The sequence below is a fragment of the Molossus molossus genome, unplaced genomic scaffold, assembly GCF_014108415.1.
Source record: "Molossus molossus isolate mMolMol1 unplaced genomic scaffold, mMolMol1.p scaffold_m16_p_12, whole genome shotgun sequence".
In the NCBI taxonomy this organism is placed as follows: Eukaryota; Metazoa; Chordata; class Mammalia; order Chiroptera; family Molossidae; genus Molossus; species Molossus molossus.
Window position 1 is genome coordinate 72,559,687 of NW_023425347.1, and position 21,361 is coordinate 72,581,047.

At 42.9% G+C, this 21,361-nt stretch overlaps 1 pseudogene; it reads right to left on the reverse strand.

Annotated features, from left to right (window-relative positions):
* Positions 1 to 6,357: 6,357 nt before the first annotated feature.
* Positions 6,358 to 9,043, reverse strand: LOC118627114 (annotated as a pseudogene).
* Between the last annotated feature and the right edge of the window lie 12,318 nt (positions 9,044 to 21,361).

Sequence of the window (21,361 nt, forward strand, 5' to 3'; positions counted from 1 at the left end):
GATAAATGGAAAAGTGTCTTCAGGTGAGGATTTAAAAAAATCAAGACCAGTTGGTGTGGCTTAGTGGATGAGCATCGACACATGCACCAAGATGGTCGCTGGTTTGATTCCTGGTCAGGGCACATGCCTGGGTTGTGGGCCTGTACCCCAGTGGGGGATATGCAGGAGGTGGCCAATCGATGTTCTCTCCCATTGATGTTTCTATCTCTCTCTCTAAAATCAATAAAGAAAAAAAAATCAAAACCAACACATCTAAACAGAAATATAAGATAGTAGCTGTTGGGAATGTATTTATTTATTTATTTATTTATTTATTTATTTATTTATTTATCTTATTGACGGCATTACAGATGTCCCCCCATTTTCCTCCCTTTGCCCCCTTCTACTTGGCCCCCACCTCACCACAGGCCTTCAGCTTTCCTTTTTTATTTTTTTTTATTTTTTTAATCTTTATTGTTGAAAGTATTACAGATGTTCCTCCTTTTTTCCCCCCATTGACCCCTCCTCCCCATTCCCACCCCCTTTCTGTCTTTCCCGTATTATTGTCTGTGTCCATTGGTTATGCATATATGCAAATAAGTTTATCTCTTCCCATTGCATCCTCTTTCCCCTTTCCCTCTGAAGTTAGTCAGTCTGTTCCCTACTTTCATGTCTCTGAATCTATTTTGATCGTCAGTTTATTTTGCTCATGATGTATCATAAATAAGTGAGATCATGTGGTACTTGTCTTTCTCTGACTGGCTTATTTCATTCAGCATAATACTCTCCAGGTCCCTCCATGTCATCTCAAAGGATAAGAGATCTTTCTTTCTTACAGCTGCATAGTACTCCATTGTGTATATGTACCACTGCTTTTTTTTTTTTTTTTTAATCCTCACCTGAGGATATTTTTTTTTTTTCTATTTTTTTTTTTGTACAGATAGAGCGGGAGGGAGAGAGAGGAAGGGAGAGAGAGAGAGAAACATCGACGTGAAGGGACACATCGAGTGGCTGCCACCCGCACGACCAACCAGGGCAGGGGACAAACTGCAACCGAGGTATGTGCCCTTAGCGGGAACCGAACCCGGGTCTCTCCGGACCGCAGGCCGACGCTCTAACCGCTGAGCCAAACTGGCCAGGGCGTACCACTGCTTTTTTATCCATTCAACTGTTGATGGACACTTGGGCTGTTTCCAGATCTTAGCTATTTAAATATCACTGCTATGAATATAGGGGTGCCTATATTCTTCCTGATTGGTGTTTCAGGCTTCTTAGATATATCCCAGAAAGTAGGATCACTGGGTCAAATGGCAGTTCCATTTTTTAATTTTTGAGGTGACACCATATTGTTTTCCATAGTGGCTGCACCAGTCTGCATTCCCACCAGCAGTGTACTAGAGTCCCCTTTTCTCCACACCCTCCCCAGCACTTGTTTGAAGATTTGTTGATGGCAGCCATTCTGGCAGGTGTGTGGTGATACCTCATAGTCATTTTAATTTGCATCTCTATGATGATTAGTGATGTTGAGTATTTTTTCATGTCTCTTGGCCATTTGTATGTCCTGCTTGGAGAGGTGTCTATTCAGGTCCTCTGTCCATTTTTTAATTGGATTGTTTGTTTTTCTTCTGTTGAATTGTATGAGTACTCTATATATTTTGAATACTAACCCCTTATCCAATGTATCAAATATGTTCTCCCAGAGAGTCGGTTCCCTTTTCATTTTGATGTTGGTTTCCTTTGCCATGCAAAAGCTTTTTAGTGTGATGTAGTCCCATTTATTAATTTTTTTCCTTTGTTTCTCTTGCCCTAGGTGATGAATTAGTGAGAATTCTGCTACTTGTGATGCCTGAGACTTTGCTGCCTACATTTTCTTCTAGAATTTTTAAGCTTTCATGACTTACATTTAAGTGTTTTATCCATTTTGAGTTTATCCTTGTGTATGGTGTAAGTTGGTGGTCTAGTTTCTTTCTTTCTTTTTTTTTTTTGCATGTACCTGTCCAATTTTCCCAACACCATTTATTGAACAGACTATCTTTTCTCCATTGTATGTTCTTGCCTCCTTTGTCAAACATTAATTTTGCATAATGTCTTGGGTCGATTTATGAGTTCTCTGTTCTGTTCCATTGACCTATATGCCTGTTCTTGTGCCATTACCAGGCTGTTTTGATTATGATGGCCTTGTAGTATAACTTGATGCTTGGTATTGTGATCCCTCCAACTTTGTTCTTCTTTTTCAAGATTACTGTGGCTATTTGGGGTCTCTTTTGGTTCCATATAAACTTTTGGAGTATTTGTTCTAGATCTGTGAAATATGCTGTTGGTACTTTAATAGAGATTGCATTGAATTTGTAGATTGCTTTGGGTAGCATGGATATCTTCTTTTTTTTTTTTTTATCCTCGCCCAAGGACATTTTTGCATTTCTCTTCAGATATATAGAGAGAAACATCGATGTGAGAGAGACATATCGACTGGTTGCCACTAGCACAACCCCAACCAGGTCCAGGACAAACTGCAACTGAGGTACATGCCCTTAGCAGGAACCAAACTGGGGACTCTCTGGTCCACAGGCCGGCGCTCTAACCATTGAGCAACCGGCCAGGGCCGGATATCTTAATGATGTTGATTCTTTCAATCCATGAATGTGGTATATGCCTCCACTTTTTTATATCTTTCTCTATTTCTTTTTTCAACATCCTGTAGTTTTCTGAGAACAGGTTTTTTGTTTTGTTTTTTTTTTAACCTCCTTAGTTAAGTTTATTCCTGGTATCTTATTTTTTTTGTTGCAGTGGTAAATGGGATTTGTTTTTTTAGTTTCCCTTTCTGAGTGTTCATTATTGGTGTATAAGAATGCCATAGATTTCTGGATGTTATTTTTTTTATCCTGCTACTTTGCCAAATTCATTTATTAAATATAGTAGATTTTTGATGGTCTTTAGGGTTTTCTATGTACAATAGCATGTCATCTGAGAATAATGACAGTTTCACTTCCTCCTTTCCAATTTCGATGCCTTTTATTTTTTCTTCTTGTTTAATTTCTGTGGTTAAGACTTCCAGTACAATGTTGAATAAAAGTGGCGAAAGTGGACATCCCTGTCTTGTGCTTGTTCTCAAGTGAAATGTTTTAATTTTTGCCCACTGAGTATGATGTTGGCTGTAGGTTTGTCATACATGGCCTTTATTATGTTGAAACATGATCCCTCTATTCTCACTTTGCCAAGCATTTTTATTAGAAATGGGTGCTGGATTTTGTCAAGTGCTTTATCAGCATCTATTGATATATCATATAAATTTTATCTTTCATTTTGTTTATGTAGTATATCACATTTATTGATATGTGAATATTGTACCAGCCTTGCATCCCTGGAATGAAAACCACATGGTCGTGGTGAATGATTTTTTTTAGTATATTGCTGGATCCAATATTTTGTTGAGGATTTTGGCATCTATGTCCATCTGTAATATTGGCCTATAGTTTTCTTTCTTTGTAATGTCTTTATCTGGTTTTGGAATTAGGATTATGCTGGCCTCATAAAAAGAGCTTGGAAGACTTCCTTCCTCTTGAATTTTTTGGAATAGTTTGAGGGGAATAGGTGTTAGTTCTTCTTTGAATGTTCGGTAAAACTTCCCTGTGAAGCCATCTGGACCCAGGCTCTTGTTTGCTGGGAATTTATTGATTACAGCTTTAAATTCCTTAGTTGTTATTGATCTGTTCAAGTTTTTTGACTCTTCCTGGTTCAGTTTTGGGAGGCTGTGTGATTTTAGGATTTGTCCATCTTGCCTAGGTTGTCCAATTTTTTGGTGTATAATTTTTCATAATATTTTCTAACAATCTTTGTATCTCTGTGGTGTCAGTTGTTACTTTTTTTTTGTTTCTGATTTTGTTTATTTGAGTCCTCTCTCTCTGTTTCTTGGTGAGTCTGGCTAAAGGTTCATCAATCTTGTTTATCTTTTCAAAGAACTGGCTCTTGATTTCATTGATCTTTTGAATGGTTTTTTTTTTTTTTTTTTTTTTTTTAAGTCTCTGTCTTTTATTTTCACTCTGACCTTTATTATTTCTTTCCTTTTATTTACTCTGAGTTTTTCTTTTTCTTCACCTGCTAGTTCTTTAAGTTGTAGGATTAAATAGTCTATTAGAAATTTTTCTTGACCTGGCTGATGTGGCTCAGTGGATTGAACATTTTCCCATGGACGGAGAGGTTCCAGTTTGATTCCTGGTCAGGGCACATGCCCAGCTTGCAGGCTCAATCCCCAGTGAGGGGCGTGCAGGAAGCAGCCAATCGATGTATCTCTCTCACATCAATGTTTCTATCTCTCTAAAAATAATAATAAATAAATAAATAAATAAAAACATTGTAATGCTATGAACTTCCCTCTCAAGACTGCTTTTGCTGTGTCCCATAGATTTTGTGTTGTTGTGTATTCATTTTCATTGATTTCCAGGAAGTTTTTTGTTTCTTCCTTGATCTCTTTGGTAACCCATTTATTGTTTAATAATACGCTATTTAGCCTCCAGGTGTTTAAATTGTTTTTGAGTGTTTTTATTGTAATTATTTTCTAGTTTTGTGCCATTGTAATTTGATAAGGTGCTTGATATAATTTCAATCTTCTTAAACTTGTAGAGACTTAGTTTGTGTCCTAACATGTGGCCTACCTTTGAGAATTTCTCATGTGCACTTGAGAAGAATGCATATTTTGCAGTTTTGGGGTGTAATTGTCTGTAAATATCTATTAAATCTATCTGATCTAATGTGTTGTTTAGGGTCTTTGTTTTCTTGTTAATTTTTTGTCTAGAGGATCTATCCAGTGATGTCAGTAGGGTGTTGAAGTCCCCTATTATGATTATATTGCTGTCAATTTCTTCCTTGAAGTCCTCCAGAAGTTTTAAAATATATTTTGGTGCACCTATATTGGGTGCATATATGTTTACTAAGGTTATATCCTTTTGTTGGATTGATCCTTTTAATATTATGTAGTGGCCTTCTTTGTCTCTTGTTATGGCCTTCGTTTTGAAGTCTATTTTATCAGATGAGTATTGCTATCGAACTTTTTTTTTCTTTTCATTTTCATTTGCTTGGAAACATTTTTTTCCATCCCTTTACTTTCAACCTGTGTGAATCTTTTGTTCTGCATTGGGTCTCTTGTACACAACATATATATGGGTCGTGCTTTTTTTTTCTTCTTTTTAATAGGTTTTTTATTGATTTTTTTAGGGAGAGAAGAAGGGAGAGAGATAAAAACATCGATGTGAGAGAGAAACATTGATCAGTTGCGTCCTGCACAACCCTCACTGGTGATGGAGCCCACAACCCGGAGATGTACCCTGACCAGGAATTGAACCAGGACCTCTCAGTCCATGGGGCGACATTCAATCCAGTGAGCCACACCGGCTGGGCTGGGTTATGCTTTCTTATCCATTCAGCTACAGTGTGTCTTTTTATTGGATCGTTTAATCCATTTACATTTAAGGTTATTATTAATATATACTTATTTATTACCATTTTAATTTATTATGTTATGTTTCTCTATTTCTTCTGCTTATTACAGCAGTCCCTTTAACATTCTTACAATGCTGGTTTGGTGGTAATATATTCCCTTGACCTTTTTATTTATTTTATTTTATTATCCTCACCCGAGAACATTTTTGCATTTATCTTCAGATAGAGTTGGAGGGAGAGAGGGAGAAAGAGAAAGAGAAACATCAATGTGTCTGAGAGAGACACATCGACTGGTTGCCACTCACACGACCCCAACCAATGCCAGGGGCAAACTGCAACCCAGGTATGTGCCCTTAGTGGGAACCAAACCCAGGTCTCTCTGGTCCATGGGCAGATGCTCTAACTGCTGAGCCAAACCGGCCAGGGCTCCCTTGTTTTTGTTTTTTTTTAAATTGCATCTTCTTTATTTATTTATTTATTTTTCCTTTATTGATTTTAGAGAAAGAGGAAAGGAGAGGGAGAGAGATATATAAACATCAATGAGAGAGAACATTGATTGACCACCTCCTGCATGCCCCCCACTGGGGATCGGGTCCACAGTCTGGTCAGGAGCCCTGACCAGGAATCGAACCAGCGACCTCTTGGTGCATGGGTCGACGCTCAACCGTTGAGCCACAGTGGCCAGGCAAAAGCTGTATCTTCTTGATTTTGCATTTAATTTCAGAACAAAATAAGAAAAAGAAAAAACCACAATACACAATATCCAAACTGATGTCAAAAATGAGCAGGCTTGAGGCCCTTGTAACCTGCTTTAGGCAAAGACAGGAGAGAAAAAAAACACTGAACATCACCAGAGGAAACCAGCTGGGCTGGGGCCGCTCAGGGCTGCTGGGGAAACATGAAGACACTACACAGAGGGCACAAGTCTGCAGGTAGAAACTCCTAATCTACTGCTTCCATGTGAGAGGCATCCTCATCACCCTCAACAGGAGGGATCTCATCAGAGCAGCAGCACTGGGCTCTTCTGCTGTCACTTCATCTTCATCGACGCCGAGGCCTAGCCTGATCACGCAGTCATGCGGTTGGAGTGGGTCTGGGGAGTCTCACGTGAGAAATCAGAAGAGAGCGACTCAGTTTCGAACCCAGCCCAAGGTCCTTGACAACCTTGCCATTCTTATCTGCCTCTGACTTCTGCCACAGAGTCTCCACAATGGGGTGGTCGAGGTTGATCTCCAGGTGCTTTGTGGCCATCATGTAGCCCATTGTTGAGTTATCCCGAAGTGCCTGGGCTTTCATGATATGCTCCATGTTAGCTATCCGGCCATAGGTGCTAGTCACAATGCAGCAGGATGAAGACACAAGCCTATTGGAGATGGTCACCTTCTCAACCTTTTTATCCAAGATTTCTTTCATGAGTTTGCAGAGATTCTGTAACTTGACCTCACTCTCCTTCATTTTCTTCTTCTCTTCATCTTCAGATAGCTCCAGACCCTCCTTGGTAACTGAGACCAAGCATTTTTTATCACACTCTTTGAGCTGCTGCACACAGTACCCATCAATAGGCTCCAACATATATACTACTTCAAAGCTCCGCTTCCGCACTCACTCCACAAAAGCAGAATTGGCAGCTTGCTCCTTGCTCTCACCAGTGATGTAATAGATGGACTTCTGGGTCTCCTTCATGCGAGAGACATATTCAGAAAGAGAAGTCATTTCATCTGTAGACTGGGAGGTGTGATAGCACAGAAGCTCAAAAAGGCATCGCCAATTAGTCAAGTCTTCGTGGATTCCAAGCTTCAGGTTTTTAGAGAATGCCTCATAGAATTTCTTACAATTCTCCTTGTCTTCCACCAGCTCAGAGAAGAGCTCAAGGAACTTCTTTTTTTTTTTTTTTTTTAATCCTCACCTGAGGACATTTTTCCATTTTTTGTTCAGATAGAGCGGGAGGAGAGAGAGGTAGAGAGAGAGAGAGAGAAACATCGATGTGTGGCTGCCACCCGCAGGACCAACCAGGGTCGGGGACAGACTGCATCCAAGCTACGTGCCCTTAGCGGGAACTGAACCCGGGTCTCTCTGTACCGCAGGCCGACGCTCCAACCGCTGAGCCAAACCGGCCAGGGCCTTTTTTTTTTTTTTAATCCTCACCCGAGGACATTTTTTCTTTCTTTCTTTTTTTTTTTTTTATCCTCACCCGAGGACATTTTCCCATTTTTTTGTTCAGATAGAGTGGGAGGGAGAGAGAGAAAGAGAGAGAGAGAAACATCGACGTGAAAGGGACACATCGAGTGGCTGCCACCCGCACAACCAACCAGGGCCGGGGACAAACTGCAACTGAGGTACGTGCCCTTAGTGGGAACCGAACCCGGGTCTCTCCGGACTGCAGGCCAACGCTCTAACTGCTGAGCCAAACTGGCCAGGGCTCAAGGAACTTCTTAACAATGTTTTTACGAATGACCTTCAAGATTTTGCTCTGCTGGAGCATTTCTCAGATGTTCAGGGGAGGTTCTCAGAGTCAACCACACCGCGGATGAAGTTGAGATACTCTGGTATCAATTCATTACAGCTGTCCATTATGGACATAGATGTTGTTGTTGTTCTTATTCTCAAAGAGATCAAAGGGAGCCCAGCAGAGGATAAAAAGCAGTGCCCTGAATTCCAACAGACCTTCTACAGAGAAGTGCTTGACCGCCAAGTGGTCTTCCCAGTCATTGGTAAGGCTCCTATAGAACACTTCGTATTCCTCCTGGGTGATATCATCAGAGTTTCTGGTCCAAATGGGCTTGGTCTAGTTCATTTCTTCATGATCAATATACTTCTCCTTAAGCATCTTTGTTTTCTTTTTCTTATCCTTAGCACTATCATCCTTCTCATCTCAGCCCATGTCTTCATCTTGGGTTTCTTCTCATCATCTTTATCTTTCTCTTCTTTCTCCCCTTTCTCTTCCTCTGCTTCATCATCACTAATTTCTTTCTCTCACTCCTTCTTCAAATAAAGGGTGATGGGATAACCCATGAACTGTGAGTGCTTCTTCACCACTTACTTGACCTGCCTCTCCTCTAAGTACTCTGTCTGGTCTTCTTTAAGGTGGAGGATCACTTTGGTACCCTGGCTAATGGGCTAGCCACAGTCAGCTCACACAGTGAAGGAACCCCCAGCAGAAGACTTCCAGGTATATTGCTCATCGTCATTGTGCTTTGTGATCATAGCCACTTTCTCTGCCACCAGGTAGGCAGAATAAAAGCCAACACCAAATTATTCAATTATTGAGATGTCTGAACCAGCCTGAAGAGCCTCCATAAATTCTTTTGTACCAGACTTGGCAATGGTTCCCAGATTATGTATGAGATCAGCTTTAGTCATGGCAATACCTATGCCCACCAGAGTCAGGGTGCATTCCTGGGGGTTGGGAATGATGTCAATTTTCAGCTCTTTACCACTGGAAGGGTCAGTCAGGCTCTTATAGCGTATCTTGTCCAAGGTATCAGAAGCATTACTGATCAACTCCCAAAGGAAAATTTCCTTGTTGGAATAGAAAGTATTGATGATGAGAGACATCAATTGGGCAATTTCTGCCTAGAAGGCAAGTCTCCATCTCCTCCTCTCCGTGGTGCACCACTTCCTCAGGCATCTTGAAGATGAAGAGATCCAAGTATTAAAGAGAGCAGGCACTATGTTTGGCTCACAAATTACAAGTGCTCTGCATGGGGGTGACTCTAGAGCCCTTAGCCTTTTTGTGTGTGTGTCTGGAAAGCTCTTAGTTCACCTTCTATTTTAAATGATAGCCTTTCTGGATAGAGTAGTCTTGGATTCAGATCCTTGTTTTTTATTACCTTGAATACTTTATGCCTTTGCCTTCTGGCCTGTAGTGTCTCTGTTGAGAAATCAGCTGACAGGCTTATGAGAGCTCCTTTGTAAGTAACCTGTTGCTTTTCTCTTGCTGCCTTTAAGATTCTCTACTGGTCTTTAATTTTTGGCACTTTAATTATAATGTGTCTTGGCATGGACCTCTTTGGGTTCTTCTTGCTTGGGACTTTCTGTGCTTCCTGAACTTGTATGCCTTTTGCCTTCACGAAGTTAGGGAAGTTTTCTGCCACTATTTCTTCAAACAGGTTCTCTAACCCTTGCTCACATTCTTCTTCTTCAGGTACTCCTATGATGCAGATGTTGTTACATTCCATATTATCCCACAGCTCTCTTAAACTGTCCTCCTGTTTTTATTTTTATTTTAAAATCTTTATTGTTGATTGTATTACAGATGTTCCTTATTTTTCCCCCATTGACCCCTTTCTCTCCACTCCTGCCCCCCTCCCGCTTTTTCCCACACTGTTGTCTCTGTCCATTGGTTATGCATATAAGTTCTTTGGTTTATTTCTTCCCACCCCCCAACCCCTTTCCCTTTGAAGTTTGTCACTTTAGCAATGAATTTGTACTTCTTAATCCCTTCACCTTTTTCACCCATTCCCCCAACTCCCCTCCCATCTGGCAACCAACAAAATGTTCTCGTTTCTATGAGAATGTTTCTGTTCTTCGTTCATTTTGTTTGTAGATTCCATTGTCGATAAATAAGTATTCAATGCCATTTTGTTTGTTCATATATTTTATCTTTCTCTTCAAAAAGACCCTTCATCATTTCATATAATAACGGTTTGGTGGTGATTAACTCCTTTAACTTTTTTTTGTCTGGGAAACTCTTTATATGGCCATCGATTCTAAATGACAGCTTTGCAGGATAAAGTAATCTTGGTTGTAGGTTCTGCTTTTCATCACTCTGAATACTTCTTGCCACTCCCTTCTGGCCTGCAGAGTTTCTTTTGAGAATCAGCTGACAACTTTATGGGAACTCCCTTGTAGGTAACTAACTGCTTTTCTCATTCTCTCTTTGTCTTGAACCTTTTGCATTTTGATGATGATGTGTCTTGGTGTGGGCCTCTTGGGGTTCATCTTGTTTGGGACTCTCTGTGCTTCCTGCACTTGTATTTCTGTTTCCTTCACCAAGTTAGGAAAGTTTTCTGCCATTATTGTTTCAAACAGGTTTTCAATTTCTTGTTCTCGCTCTTCTCCTTCTGGCACCCCCAAGATGCGAATGTTGGCATGCTTGAAGTTGTCCCAGAGGCTCCTTACACTATCCTCATTTTTTTGGATTCTTTTTTTCTTTTTGCTGTTCTGATTGGGCATTTTTTGCTTCCTTATATTCCAAATCAATAGTTTGCTTCTTAGATTTATGTACTCTACTATTGAATCTGTGTAAATTATTCTTTATTTCAGTTAATGCCTCCTTCATTTCTGACTGTGCATCCATCATTTCTGACTGGTCCTTTTTTATGCTCTTGAGGCCCTCACTGAGTTCATTAAGCATCCTTATAAGCAGTATTTTGAACTCAGCATCTGTTAGGTTGCTTATCTCCATTTTGCTTTCTTCTTTTCTTGGGGTTTTGTTCTGTTCTTTCATTTGGGACCTGTTTCTTTGTCTCCTCATTTTGGCTGCCTTCCTGTGTTTGTTTCTATGTATTGCTTAACGAGAGGTATGGGGCTATCTGAGACCAGATGCTGCTTGTTTGAAAGAATTTAGGAAAACCTGAAGCAGGATTCAAGACAGGCCAATCCTATGGTTAAGCAACTGGCAACAGCTTGGGTGGGCCTGAAAGTTGGATGGGGCAGGGCCTCAGGGAATTACCAGGGTGGGGCTACCAGTGTGAGCCAGGTTGCTGGAGTCCCAGATATGGGGACTGTTTGCTGCCCCAGGGAAGGGCTCACCAAAGGAACAAAGGCCTCTGACAGCACGTTTGTCTCTGAGAAAGCCCCCTCTCCAGCCCTCACTCCAATGCCAAACAGCTCAGTTCTTCCCTGTATGTCTCTGGTGCCCCTCGAGCTGCCTCCCCCTCCAAGCTTAGAGGGAGTGAGTCCAATAATTCCATACACGGGCCCTTTAAGGAGCTGCCTGGGGCTCTAGCCGCATCAGCTTCCCTGAGCCTCAGTTCCCACTGGTTTTTTCAGCCACAAGTTATGGGGACTTCTCTTCCTGGCACTGGAACCCTGAGGGGGCATCTGGTGTGGGACGAGGACCCCTCAGTCCTCAGGGAGGACCTTCCCAGCCGAGGTGTCCTCCTGATTTTTATCCACCATTCGTGGGTGTGGGACCAGCCTGTCATGCCTCTGCCCCTTCTACCAGTCTCGATGTGGCTGCTGCTTTAATTCCATAGTTGTAGGACTTCCATTCAGCTTGGTTCCAGGCAGGTTTGAATGATGGTTGTTCTGTAGTTTAGTTGTAACTTTGATGTGGTTGTGGGAGGACGCGATACCGCATTTACCTATGCTGCCATCTTGACTGGAAGTCACTGTCCTCCTGTTTTAAATATTTTTTTTTTTGTTCTCTGACTGAGTGATTTTCTTCTATCCTGTCTTCTGATTCACTGATCCAATCCTCGGCTTCCTCTAATCTGCTGGTTATTCCTTCCCATGTGTTCTTCATTTCTGCTATGTTATTCTTAATTTCCAATTGGTCATTTTTTATTGTTTCTATATCTTTTCTCATGCTGTTGAGCATCCTCATAATCATTACTCTGAACTCCATATCTAATAACTTACTTATCTCTGTTTCATTTAGCCCCTCTTCTGGAAAATTCTTGCTCTTTCGAGATTTGTTCCTTTGTTTCACCATTTTGGCTAACTCAGCAGGGTTTGGAGTCTGTCAAAATCTCCCTATGGATATTGGTATTCTGCAGATTGTGGCTCCCTCTGCTGGGTTTGGATGTGTATAGAAGGAACCAGGCTGAACACAAAATCTGGTCTTACTCTCTCAGGTAGAGTGCCAGGCCAGGCAATAATTCAAGTATCCCAGATATCTGCCTCTGCCTGCAGGCTGACTGTTAGTCTCAGTCACTTAATGAGCCTCAGATTGCAGTTCTGTGCTGGGCACTGACTCCTCCAGGCTGAGCAGGATTAAATTCCAATGCATGGGGCAGTTGCTTCCTCCCCAGACTACAGCTGCTTTGATGGGAAAACTCTGCCTGAGAAAAATGGTTCTGTAGCATAGGTTAATGGCTTAGCCCAGCGACCCTGGTAGCCACCTTCACAGCTTAGTCACCAGATCCACAAAACCCAATAACCAAGAGCCAGGTCCAAACCTCAAAGCATTCAGAGACTCATCTCTGCCTACTGGCTGGTTGGTTGTCTCTGACAGTTAATGAACCTCAGGTTGTGCTTCTCCCATTCAGGTGGGGTTAGATTCCAGTGGGTGGGGCAGTTGCTTTCTCCAGGCTAAAGCCACTTTGATAGGAAAAGACTGCTGAGAAAAATGGCTTCTGTAACATGGGGTAATGACTCAGCTATAGGGTTCCTGATGGCCTCCTCCCCAGCGCCATGAACCTCTGACTCTCCTCACGCAGCTCCAATCCAGTCCACCCTCCCCCTGCAGGAGCCCAAGGTGAGTGGCTGTAGCTGTAATATAGTGCACTGGCACTTCAGGCAGGTGTCCGTGTTCCCAGCGCCTCTCCCTGCTGGACACAACTTCTGCTCTGGTGATTTTCTCAGCCAGGTGCTATGTGGGTGCCTTTGCCTGTTCTGCCACTCTGTGCTGGGGAGTCGGCTTGGAGTTTAAACCCCAGACTTCTCAGAGGGAGCTTCTCACAGCTAAGATAGCTCTCAGCTGCTGCCTGTCATCGTCCAGCCAGCCCTCTCCCACCTCTGCACCTCCTACCAGTCTCAATTTGGGTTCCTCTTTACATCCCTGGTTATAAGGCTTCTCTCCAGGTGGTCTTTAGTTGGTTATTCCAGATGCTTTTCTTTATTTTAGTTGTCATTCCAGCTTGGTCCTGGGAGATGGTCAGTGTAGATTCCATTCACTCCACTGACATTTTTCAAGATTGGTAGTGTATATTTTAAAGCCAGACTGCCTTGGAGCAAATCCTGGAATTGATATTTACTGGATGTGGACTTGGTCAAGTTACCTAACCTCTGTGCATTGGTTTCCTTATCTGTTTGTTTGTTTGTTTGTTTTATTTATTGAGTTTAGAGAGTGAGGAAGGAAAAGGAAGAGAGAGATGGAAACATCAATATGAGAGAGAAACATCGATTGGCCACCTCCTGCATGTCCCCCACTGAAGATTTGGCCCACAACTTGGGCATGTGCTTGGACCAGGAATAGAACTGGCGACCTTTTGTTGCATGGGTCGACGCTCAACCACTGAGCCCCACTGGCTGGGCAGTTCCCTTATCTGTTTAAAGAGAAAAAAGAATATCTACTCCACAGGATTGTTGTGATGATCAGAGAGTTAATATATATGTATATGACCTGATACTAGTAAGTACTCAATAAGTGTTGGCTGTTATTATTATCTTTCACCAAATCTTGTGGAAAATTCCTCAGACACAGGCTGATATCTGTTTTATTTTTATTTTTTTATATGTATCATTACATAGAGTGGGAGGGAGGGAGAGAGAGAGAGACAGAGAGAAACATCGATGTGGCCCTGGCCAGTTTGGCTCAGCGGTTAGAGTGTCGGCCTGCGGTCCGGAGAGACCTGGGCTCGGTTCCCGCTAAGGGCATGTACCTCGGTTGCAGTTTGTCCCCGGCCCTGGTTGGTCGTGCGGGTGGCAGCCACTCGATGTGTCCCTTTCACGTCGATGTTTCTCTCTCTCTCTCTCTCTTCCTCTCTCTCCCTCCCACTCTATCTGTACAAAAAATGGAAAAATGTCCTCGGGTGAGGATTAAACAAACAAACAAACAAACAAACAAAAAACATCGATGTGATAGAGCCACATCGACTGGTTGCGCCCCGCACAACCTGATCAGGCCCGGGGACAAACTGCAACCGAGGTACATGCCATTGGCCACATTTGAACCCACAGCTCATTGGTTTGCGGGCCAGCACTATAACAGCTGAGCCAAACCAACCAGGGCTGTTTTATTTTTCTCTATCTTTTTTTTTTTTTTTATCCTCACCCAAGGACATTTTTCCATTTTTTGTTCAGATAGAGCGGGAGGGAGAGAGAGAGAGAGAAACATCGATGTGAAGGGACACATCGACTGGCTGCCACCCGCATGACCAACCAGGGCCGGGGACAAACTGCAACCGAGGTACATGCCCTTAGCGGGAACCGAACCCGGGCCTCTCTGTACCGCAGGCCGACGCTCCAACCGCTGAGCCAAACCGGCCAGGGCTTCTCTATCTTTAATTCCAAGTAAGCTCATCTTAAGTGGAATATGAATAACTTTCTACACACAAAAAGATTGGGTGATGATAAAGTATGTCTGGATGGCACAAATCTATGTCATATTAACCAGCGATGGATTGGGTTACATGCACCTTAGTATGAGTGATTCTGTGTGCTGATGACTGCGTCTAGCGAATATTGGATGGTAAAAGGCCTGGAAAATCCATACTCTGGATGAAAATGGATTTAGGATTAATTAAACTGGGGTTCACATAGTTTTAGTGTTACACTGGGCTGTGGGTGAAACTGGGTTAAAATTGAGAAAGAACTTGAGTGACAGAGTTATGGATAAGGCAAGGTCTAGATACAACCAAGTTTTCACGTCAATGGGCCGTAGCATGCTGGCAACTGTTTAACTATTGTCTCTCCAACAAAAACAGGAAATTCTGATCTGTAGCATTTTCATATTCTGTGGTGTGAATAATCCCATAATGGCAATTGCAAGCCACCAGTGAGAGAGCATAATGAGCCACCTGGAAAGGGCTGAGAAAGGGAAGAGGGTCTGGAATGGAGCTTTGAGCACCTCTACCGTTTCTGCGATTGGTAGAGAAAACCAGAAAGGAAACTGAGAAGTTACCACCAGAAAGAAAGGAGGGAAAACCAAGAGATTATGTTATCAAGAAAAGCTAGAGGAAAAAGTGTTATAAGAAGGAGAGTGGTCAACAGAGTTGAATATTTCTGAGAAGTTAAGACAATTTGCTCACAGCCACTGTGCCACCCATGACCTTATGGATCAGATACTGTGTCAACCCAGGTTCGTCCACAACCCCTGGGGAAGGGGCATCTGTCACCTTGGCCTGCTCAGGGGCCCTTCCTCACCTGTGGAAAACAATTGTCCCTCCCACTCAGCTGGTTCCAGTCTCAATCAGATTTCCCTGCAAAATGTGGGCAATCACAAGCCCAAGCTGAGCCAATCAGAGCTGCTCTTCCAGATTTGTAAGTCCTGAAGCAGGGAAAAGCTTAGGTGTTGTCCTCTGATATCACTAAGCCAGCAAGATGTAAGGCTTTTGGAGCTGCTGTTGGTCACATGGTTTCCTGCCATGGAAGAAGCTTGTCTGAAATAGAAACTGTAAGTAAAAAGGGAGGGACTATTGGACTCCCTGAATCTAGATCTACTGTTCTCTCCCAAGAGGAGTCAATAGACAGCCCTTATTATGTACCAGATGCTATTCTAAACACTGTACAGGTATCGACATGACCTTAGGAGGGTGCTACTTGGGAACGTGATGTTAGAGATGAGAAGACTCCCAAGGTCTCAGAGTGTAAGAGCTGAGTTCAGCCTGGGCAGTCAGCTTCAGCGTGAGCACTCTACATTTGGGCCAGGTAACTCTCTGTTGTGAGGGGCTGTCTTGTGCTTGTGGGATGTTGAGCAGGATCCTGGCCTCTCCCCGGTACATGCCTGTAGCACACTTTCCATCTAGCGTGACAACCTAACATGTCTGCAGATATAGCCAAATGTCCCGGGGGAGGGGGAAATTGGCCCCAGTTGAAAACCACTGCTGCCTCACAAATCCTTTCTGAATCGCTAGCACTGAGTCACCCAACCCTGTGTTAGCCACAACTCAGGGTCACCAAATCTGTGATAAATACAAACAACCCAGTGTCCCTCAAATCCTGGACCACCTACAATGCATTGTCACCTAGAACCTGTGTTGTCTAAAACCCCATGTCACCTACCAGTCTGTGTCCTAAGACTTCCTGTTGCCCACTGTCCTGTCGCTGATATCTGTGTAACCCATTACCCAGTGGTTCATGCCTTCTGTCCCCAACAAGTTTCATGGAGTCAGGGCCACAGAGCTCTTCACAGAGACAAGGCACAAAATACACTTGGAGACAGAAACACAGACACACAACACAAAGCATGGAGGGCAGATAAACCCATAGAAGCAGAGAGACCCACAAAGATGGAGACAAAAAGAAGGCTGACCCCCACAAGGCCACAGCTGGTTATGCTAAATGGGTCACTGGGGACCCACCAAGGTCCCTCCCCTCCCCTCTGGATTAGATCTGGGGGTGGGGAGGCTAGATTCTGAGGGTAAGGAGCTTAGAGCCAACGTGACAGCTAATCGCCCACACAAGGCTTCTGTCTGGGTCATCAAGCCCTGAGCAACCCTGACCTCCACATTCGCTCTTCTATTCCTCCATCAGCTACTCCACTGACAAAACCACCCCTGACACACGACGGGGACGGGGGAGGCAAGGGTCCGACCCCAGCCTCTCCTCCAGTTCTGCCTCCAGAATGCCAGGAGGAGCAAGAGACATCCACCAGCATCTAGTGTGTTGGCGAGGGCCTGAGGTGTCTAGACAGAGGGCTTGAGTTTCCCACCAGATTGTCTCAGGAAGGATCTGGCTGGAACCAGAGAAACTTCTCCCTCTGAGTTGAGAGACGTGGCGGGGAGGGAATGGTCCCTCCTTTTCTGGATCCCCTAATCCACTGGGCCCCTCAGCATTACCAATATGAGAGAATCAGGCCTATGTTTGGGGGCAATAAAAGCCTTTAAAGCAGGCCCACCCTGCACCCATGCTGGCCCGGCCTGGTTGCCATGGTGATGCCCCAGTTGCTCCAGAGGCGGCTGTTGGTTCTTGAAGTGGGGGTGGTGGGGCAGTGAATCCTTGAGCTGAGGCGGGTTGGGGTGAGAGGTCAGTGCTGTCTGGGAACATTCTTGACTGTGATGGGGGCTGAAAGTCCATGGTTTGTCTCTACTCCCTCTTGTCTCGGCTCGGGCCCATCTCCACCAGCTCCTGTCACCTCCAGGCTCCACACCCGCCACTGCTCCGAGAGGGGCTGTCTCCGAGTCTGAATCCACCTGCGGCTCAGCGCCTGAGTGGAGGCTTCTGCTGTGAGGGCCAATCAAGGGGCTCAGGATCTCGGCTCAGGTAGGGACTCAGAGAGAGTCCAGTGGGGAGGATGGGGTGTGAAGGTCTTTGTAGAGGTTCTGGGGGAAGATCCAGGCAAGTCATTTGTGCAAGAGTTCGGATTTAGGAAGACATGCCCTGGACATGACATGGGCTTCAGTGGAGGTTCAGAGTTAAGGGCCCAATGTGAGGGCTCAGGTGGGGCTCGGGTAAGGATCTGTGCTGGTCTCTCCCGTTAGTGGTAACTTGTTACTAAAAATAATTGTCGAAGTGCTAAACTTTAGATGAATAACTTCTTGAATGTATAAATTAAAAGGGATTTAAGGTCAGTTACATCCCCAGAGGCTTCCCGTAACCTCTCTGAGGTTGAGTTTTCTTATCTATAAAATAGCATCTAGCAGAGTCATTGTGAGGATTAAATGAGAAAATGAATTAAAGTTAACACAGAATGTACTCAATAAATAATAGCCTTTTAAAAAATGTGCTTAGAAATGGAAGAAATGAAATGAAGCAAGAACACCAGTAATTGTGTAGAGCCCAGCCAGCCAGTGTTATCGGTCCCCGGGGCCGTGGCTATTGAGGGATCACAATTTTTTCTCATTAAGGAAGACCAGGGAGAAGGTGACAACATACACATTCCACGAGGGAGAGAGAATGTCCCCAACCACACTGGAAACATGCTGAAACTCTACAGCTCACGTGCACTGTAATGTAAGTAGTAAAATAAGCTTATTCTCTAATAGTACATAAATAATAGCAAAGACCCAGGGCAAAAAAATAAGTGTTCTTTTTATTTTTTTTTATTCTCACCGAGGACATTTTTCCATTTTTTATTCAGACAGAGCGGGAGAGAGAGAGAGAGGAAGAGAGGGAGAGAGAAACATCGACATGAAAGGAACATGAAACATCGAGTGGCTGCCACCCACACGACCCAACCAGGGCCGGGGACAAACTGCAACCGAAGTACATGCCCTTAGCGGGAACTGAACCCCGGTCTCTCTGGACCACAGGCCGACGCTCTAACTGCTGAGCAAAACCAGCTAGGGCTAAGGGCTCTTTTTAAAATAGAGATATAATTACAGATAACATTGTGTAAGTTTAAGGGGAACAAGATACCGATTAGATACATTTATATAGCAATATGATCGTCACTGTAGTGCTAGCTAACACCTTTATTACATTACATAATTATCATTTCTTCTAGTGGTAGGAATAATTAAGATGTAGTCTCTTAGTAAGTTTAGTGTTTATAATACACTTTAGTTGTTGTTTTTAAAAATAAAACTCTAATTTAGTGGTTCATAAACTTTCTGCTCTCAGGACTCCTTTTACACTTTTAAAAATAATTCAGGACCCAAAGCGTTTTATTTAAATGGGTTTTATCTATTGATATTTATTGTATTCTAAATTAAAACTGTGAAAAATTTAAAATATTTATTAATTCAAAATAACAATATAAATGTATTATATGTTAACAGAAAAAGAAAAAAAAAAAAACAACGTAAAAAGTAGTCACGTATTTTCCAAAATAAAAACTTTAGTGAGAACAGTGTCACTTTTGGAAATCTCTTTAATGTCCAGCTTAATAGAAGACAGCTGGATTTTCATATCTACATCTGCATTCAATCTGTTGCAATACATGGTTCTGGCTGAAATATGGGAAGGAAACCCAGCCTTACAACATGTACAGCTGGAAAAGAAATAAATATTTTAACAGCCTTCTTAGTTAATTGTGGATAGTCCTCTTTGATACTATACCAAAACTCAACAGGTATAGTTTAACAGTCAATTTCAGTGTGGAATTTGAAACTAAATCAATGAGTTTTCATATTCTGTTTTTTTTTGTTTGTTTTTATTCTCACTCGAGGATATTTTTCCATTTTTTGTACAGATAGAGTGGGAGGGAGAGAGAGACAGAAACATCGACGTCAAGGGACACATCGAGTGGTTGCCACCCACACGACCAACCAGGGCCGGGGACAAACTGCAACCGAAGTACATGCCCTTAGCGGGAACCGAACCCAGGTCTCTCCAGACCGCAGGCCGACGCTCTAACCGCTGAGCCAAACCGGCCAGGGCAAGTTTTCATATTCTGTTAAAGTCCACTGGGAAGTCTTGCACTTTGATCCTCTTTATCTTATTTTATGTTATTTGGTGGGGGAAGCCTTGCACTTTTTGTTTGTTTGTTTTTAATCCTCACCCAAGAATTTTTCATTGATTTGAGAGAGAGAGGAAGGGAGCAGGAAAGAGAGAGAAACATCGATCAGTTGCCTCCTGTACGTGCCCCAACTGGGAATCGAACCCACAACCGTTTTAGTGTGCAGGACAACGCTCCAACCAACTGAGCCACCTGGCCAGTACAAGTCTTGCACGTTGAATAAATATTATATCTATGTGTGGTTTGGTTCTAGTACTAGTTATTTTATTCACTGACAAATATTGATTCGTTGAGTTATGCAATCTTCCAAATATTAACACATTTCATTTTACAATGCAAAAAACCCCACCCACATTCATTAATGTCATTACCTATTTCATCAAAATTAGGAAGCTTTCAAACTCATAGTAGCAGATAAAAGTTTTCTAAATTCTAATTTTCACTTGAAAGCTCTAATTTTTTTTTTTTTTTTTAATCCTCACCCAAGGACCAAGGATATTTTCCCATTGATTTTTAGAGAGAATGGAAGGGCCCAGCCAGTGTGGCTCAATGGTTGAGCATTGACCTATGCATCAAGAGGTCACCGGTTCAATTCCCAGTCAGGGCACATGCCCAGGTTGTGGACCTGATCCCCAGTGGGGGGCATGCAGGAGGTGGCCAATCAATATTCTCTCTCATTGATGTTTCTATCTCTCTCCCCTTCTCTTCCTCTCTTAATTAATAAATAGAGAGAGTGGAAGGGAGAGAGAGAGAGAAACATCGATGTGAGGGAGACACATCGATTAGTTGCCTTCCGCATGACCCTGACCAGGGCCAGGGATGGAACCTGCCACCCTTCCATCCACGGGTCGACACTCTAATCTGGCCAGGTCTGAAAGCTCTCATTTCATCATTGGCAACACTGATAGTTTTTTCCCCTTGAAGTAACAGGCTCACTCCATTCACTTTCCAGAAAATGTATGTCAAACATCCAAGTCTGAATAACTATTCTTTGTCATTTGTTCTTTTAAGTAAAACTAGCATTCACTGAGAAAGGTGACTTGGGGCTCACAACTCAACCTCAAGAGTGCTTTTCCTTGAGATAATGGCCACACTTCAGTAGGCAGCAGACATGCTTTACATATTCTTTCCATTAGCCACAAAATAGTAAGAAGGCATGTACTCAAGGGTTGAAAGTTAATAAAATTAATAATTTTACTGCTTCACCAAGGAAATTTCTAAATGAACCTGGTCTTCCTTTTTCCTCCCTCCCTCCCTCCCTCCCTCCCTTCCTTCCTCCCTTCCTTCCTTTCTTCCTTCCTTCCTTCCTTCCTTCCTTGACAAATGCCAGAGCTGCGAGTCCAGCTGGGGCCTCTCCCTAATTCCTGCTTGGGTGTCCGCAGTCTTACCCACTGCTGCTCTTGTGTCATCAGCACAAATATCAACAAAGTGAAAATGGCAAGTAACAATGTAGTATTACTATGAAAATGATTTCTGCCTTGTGGATCCCCTGTAAGGGTCTTGGAGACCCCCAGAATCATGAACACCATCTTGAGAAACAATGATAACTGATACATTCAAATGAAAGAATTAGAATAGCCATATTTATTTTCCTTTTTTAATTAATTTTTTAAAGATATCACTCAAAAGTTTGTAAAAATGCTTTCGCAAATGTCCCATGGGAAAAAAAATGAAAGCCAATTCCATTCGTGGTTCTATTTGCTTCACTTCTGGAAATAA